Raw genomic sequence first — 5929 nt, forward strand, 5'->3', positions numbered from 1 at the left:
GTAGTATGAGAGATGAAGCTTTGCCATCTTAGCCTCCAAGCAATAGTTGGGTGTCAACCATGTGTTCCCCCAGGGATCTGTAGGCTAGGAAAGTTTTCATGAAGTAGTTGCACCTCCTGGCAATGAGGCACATTTTTGTTCTATTCCTAATATAAGTGGTGTGTATCTTTTTGTGTATACAGTAAACACAACAACAACTTTAGAGTTTGGGTGCAGGGTGTCATTTGCTACAGTTGAAGCGTAATTTGTAGCCAGTCTATCTTGCCAGGAGCACACAATCTGTGCCAATGGTTTGCTCAGGCAACCACAATGGAAGTAAAAAGCAAAGATACTATTTCTGAGGATATATAATTCCTATTAAAAACAACAACAACAACAACAACAGATGAAACTATAGTCAGAAAATTTACACAGAAACCTTGATCATTATATAGAACTGCATTTTCAAAATACCAACCAAGCATTTCATCATTTTCCCCCCTATAAAGTCACCTGAGAGACTGACCTGAGAAACTTCCATGAACGAATACTGAATATTTTTGGAAAATTCCTATCAAGGGAAAGATGTCACATGAATAATCTCTGAAAATAATAAAAGACTATCGAAAGTTGATGTTCTGACTTTGAAAGGTAAGTGTCACTTCAGGTAAGAGAGAATTACCAAGCCCACTGGATTTCTGTGTGAGGCACTCAAAAACAAACTTGTGATGTTTTCTAGGAAACACTATTGGAAGAAACAGTGGGTTTTTTTCCCCCAAATTACTACCTACACATAATATTGTCTCCTTTTGTCCATTTCTGTTTCTGATACAAGTTCAAAGCTGGAATTGAAGGGCAAAGGGAGAGGGGACATACAGAAAGCTATCTTTTTTTTTCTTATGTCATCTGGACTAGCCTAGCAAGGAAGAAGTGCCTCCAGGTATTGTCAGTCTGCTTAGCTAAAAAATAATACACAGAGAGCCAAGTGTTCCAAATCAAAGCATTCCTCTCTCATTGCATTCATTCCTGAATTTGACAGTGGCAGATGTTGAGTCTCAATTTGGGAAAGATATTTGCAATTGGTGATCCACACCACCTACCTGATCCCCACTCGCAACATGATTCATTCCCCAGGCACCCTTTTTGACATTTGTTTGTGCCCTTGTGGTCAGCGAGGTTAAAATGTCCCTCGTGCATTCAAAGATTCAACATGCACTACAGTCCTGAGGATAGAGTTCAGTCCTCACTGGTTATGGAAACCTTGAACAGATGTCCCAAGCTAGCAACTCAGAGTCTCCAACTTATGACTTCAATCGGAAGTCCTGCACAATGGGATCAACGTCTCTAAGACCATGAGCCTCAGAAGTTAGTTGTCATCTCAGATCTTTACAAAATATGCTTGCCTTCAAACAAAGCTACTGCAGTGGAGACCAGGGTCAGAGGTGGATAAATAGATATCTGAACCTTTTCATTATTTAAGTTAATCTTTCTTGTAATCAATTCATTAATGTTTACTTATTTACAGCTTAAGTTAGATGGAATTGAGTTTATCAAGTTTCTGTTTGTCATTTGCAATCAAGTCTTGAAAATTAAGTGCCATCCTGGTGAAATGCTGTAGGATAAGCACTGGGCTTCTAACTGCAAGACTGGCAGTTCAAACCCACCAGCCACTTCCTGGAGACTCTACACAGGGTCACTATGAGTTGGAACTGACTAGATGGCACTTAACAACAGCAACCTCATCATATACGCTGTAGTCAGTGCCAATGATAAATGAGAGAAAACATTAAGTCTATGAAAACAGCTTGCTCTGTTTATGGAATCTTAGGGGCCCCTGAGTGATGCAAAAGGTTAGCAAACTTAGCTTACTAAAAGGTTGGTGTTTCAAATTCACCCAGAAGGACCTCTGAAGAAAGACCTGGCAATCTACTGCCAAAGAAAGCACTCACTGAAACATAATTCTACTCTGGCACACCTGGGATCATCAGGAGACAGTATTGACTCAATGGAAACTGGTTTTGGTTTGCTTTATAGAAAACTGATCAAGAACTCATAGTCTAAGATGCCACTTATCATGAAACCCAGAGCAAAGGATGTAAACGCTCTGAACTGTTTGCTGCTCATATATAGCACACAAGTGCCCACAACATACCTTGCATGTTCTTTTGAGTATTTGATTAGGGCACAGAGGATGGCTGAGTTGCACACTAGAATTCATGTAAACAGGGCCCCCAGAAGTACTATCTATGCAGAAAACAGAGTGCAGAGTGTTGATACCAGGAGTTACACAAGAGAGCTTCCCTTGAGCTGCTAACTGCAAGGTCAGCAGTTTGAATTCACCTGAAGATCCATGGGAAAACAAGAAGCTTACTTCTCTTTTAAAGATTTACAGCAAGAAAGATGGGATTGGGGACAAAGCCTGAAAGGACAAATACCAAAATAAAGAATGGACTGCCCTCTGGCTGGTCACAAAAGTATAGCCTTGTTGTTGTTGTTAGATGCTGTTGAGTTGATGCTGACCCATAGCAATGCTGTATAGGGTTTCTAAGGAGCAGCTGGTGAGCTTGAATTGCTGACCTTGCAGTTCAAATCACGTTGCAGTCTGGTACATTAACCCACAGAGTCACACAAGGAGCTCTGGTAGCGTAGAGGTGACGAGTCAGGCTGCCAACCTCAAAGTAAGCAGTTCAAAACTACCAGCAGTTCCATGATAGAAAGATGAGGTGCTCTGCTCCCATAAAGATTTACAGCCTTGGAAACCCTGTGCAGGGTTGCTGTGAGTCGGAACCAACTCCACAGTTCTTAACAACAATAACAACCCCTCTACAGGGACACTATGAATCAGAACTAATTCATGGCACACAATCAACTCCGCCACCAGCACAGCATTGGGGAAATTCCTGGGTGATACAAACAGATAATGCAGTGGGCTACTAACTGAAAGTTTGGATGTTCAAATCCACCCAGAGGTATTCTATAAGATAGACCCAGCAGTCTACTTCAAAAAGTCTTGTAACTGTATAGGATAAGCACTGGGCTGACTGCCTACTGCAAAGTCAGCAGCTCAAGCCCACTAGTTGCTCCATGGAAGAAACATGAAGCTTTTTGTTCCCATAAACATTGAAAGACTCAGAAACCCTATGTAGGGTTCCAATGAGTTGGAATCAACTAGAAGGAAATTAATTTGTTGTTTTCAGAATAGTGTTAAAAAAAACAGAGATGTCTCTTTGAAGACTAAAGTGTATGGTATTTATAGTCACTTCAAATCATGTGAAAGCTGAACAATGAAGAAGGAAGACTGAAGAATAGATGTTTTTGAATGATAATGTTGGCAGAGTATTGCATATGCAATAAACTGCCAGAGGAACAAAAAAATCTGTTTTGAAAGAAGTGCATCCTTTAAAGCAAGGGTGGAGAACATTCAGGTCACCAGCTGCATGTTGTTGTTGTTAAGTGCCATCGAGTTGGTTCCGACCCATAGCAACCCTGTAGAGGGTTTCTGAGGAGCGGCTGGTGAGCTCGAACCTGCATAAGGCCCATGAAATCATTTGATGTGGCCCTGCCAAAGCAACCGCAGTTCCAGCCATCATATTGTTGTTAAGTGCTGTCGAGTCAGTTCAGACTCACAGTGACCCTGTATGAGTTTTTAAGGAGCAGCTGGTGGGTTTGAATGGGGTGAGTTAATTAAATGCTTGAGCAAATATAGCGGGCTGATTTTTAAGTTGATACTTTTGTATAGTCCTTGAATGATGTTATACATTTTGGCAGAAAAAAGGTTTCCGCACCCCTGCTTAAAGAGACTTTATTTCATGTACTGTGGACATGTTATCAGGAGAGACCAGTCCCTGGAGAAGGACATCGTGTTGGCAAAACACTGCTGCTACTATGTGTTGTGAAGTTGGTTCTGACTCATAGGGTCCCTGTATAAGGTTTCCATGGATATAAATATTTTTGGAAGCAGAAAGCCTCATCTTTTTTTCACATAGCCGCTGGTGGATTTGAGCTACTGAACTTGCAGTTAGTAACCCAACACATAAACAAGATAAAGTATGTTGTTGTTGTTGTTAAGTACTATTGAGTTGCTTCCAACCCATAGAGACATTGTATGAGGAGCAGCTGGTAAGCTTGAACCCCCTACCTTGTGATTCAAACGGACTTTGCAGTCCAGCACATTAACCCACAGTGCCACACCAGGACTACGCCACAATATCACATCAGTATAAATATAGAGTCAATGAGAAAGAGGAAGACCCTCAACAGATGAGTCACACAGGCTACAACAGTGGGCTCAAGCAATGATTACGAGACTAGTACAGGACAGGGCAGAGCTTCCTTCTGTTGGGCTTGGAGTCACTGTGAGGCTGAACAGTCTGGACCTAATGACAAAAGCACGGTCTTCCCACGAATATTCTTCATGTGGTTGCTTCATGTGGATGTGGAACCAACCTAAATAATCAATCTAAATGATTGCATTGATCAACTTCATTATTGAAATGTGAAAACGGGGACCAAGAAAGGTCAAGAGATATGGCTATGTTCATGCTCCAGAGCCCCAGACTTCAAAATTCCTTGTGGGTTGTTTTAAAGTTACATCCTTCAGTAATGGCACTGTGCTTGAAACCAGATCCCAGTAGCTCTGTCTAGAATGCTACCAGCTGACTTGCTCATTTTGAGACCATAAAAAAAAAAAAAAAGAAATTTTAAGGGAAGAAAAATAAGTAAAAATAATTTTGGGCTAACCTTTTGCAGGTGAGGTGGAATGGCAGTTGCTATGCAACTCCACTGAAAAGGTTTTAAATCTGCAGGAGATGAGCAGGAAGCAGCTTAAAGTGACGGAAGTTGAAGTTTGAGTGATTAATACAAAAGGAGAAAAAAAAATATCCAAGAGTGCTTTTCTCGTGCATACATTTATAATGGAATTTTGTGTGTTTAGCCAAAATATTTTGATAATTGTTCTTATTTTGATTACTTGTTGAGTATGTCAACACAGCCCATTATAGGTAAGAACTGTCTTCTCTTTATGAAATTTCCACTTTTTCATTTTGAAATCCAATCCACTATTTAGATTAAAAGTCAGCACAATCCTAAAGCACAGGTCAGCATGCTTCTTCTAAACATAAAGGATTAAAAAAATTACCAACGCTAACAGCAACAAAAACATACAACAAAAATCAAATGAATGCTTATGATACAAACGCAGAATTTCTGGTGAGAAGTTTAGAGACGTAGATCACAGCTCACATTATACTCAGTGATTAAATGCTCAGAAAGTCTTACCAACCTAATACTACGGGGGAAAAGGGAGAGAAGGAAGCAAAATGGATACATAACTGAAAAAAATGAAGTTATTGGGTTTTCTCTTTTAAAGGAAAATGATTTTAAAATTACATCATTGTCTAGAAAGTATACAAACCTGAAAAAGTATTAGAAGTTTTAAGATAGTTTAGTCTGTGGGTCATCTAATTGTGAGACTTATGAAGCCTATAACTTACCTGGAATGTATATGAAAGATGTTGTTATTATTGTTAGCTCAGATCCTATTCACAATAGAATAAAACACTGCCCAAGCCTGCACCATCCTCAAAATTGTTGCTATGCTTGAACCCATTGCTGCTGCCACTGTGTTGTTCCATGTTGATGGGGGTCTTCCTCTTTTTCACTCAACTTCACGAAGCATAATGTCCTTCTCCAGGGACTGGTCCATCCTGCTATCATGTCTGAAGTATGAGAGACAGAGACTCATCATCCTGGCTCTTACGGAGCATTCTGGCTGTACTTCTTCTAACACAGGTGTGTTTGTTTTTCTGGTAGTCCATGGGACTTTCAACATTCTTCCACAACACCATAGTTCAAATGCATGGATTCTTTCACTGATATTCTTTTTCATTGTCCAACTTTCACGAGCATAGGAGGCAATTGAAAATATCATGGTTTGAGTCAGTGCACCCTA

This window comes from Chrysochloris asiatica, unplaced genomic scaffold (assembly GCF_000296735.1).
Source record: "Chrysochloris asiatica unplaced genomic scaffold, ChrAsi1.0 scaffold00023, whole genome shotgun sequence".
Lineage (NCBI taxonomy): Eukaryota > Metazoa > Chordata > Mammalia > Afrosoricida > Chrysochloridae > Chrysochloris > Chrysochloris asiatica.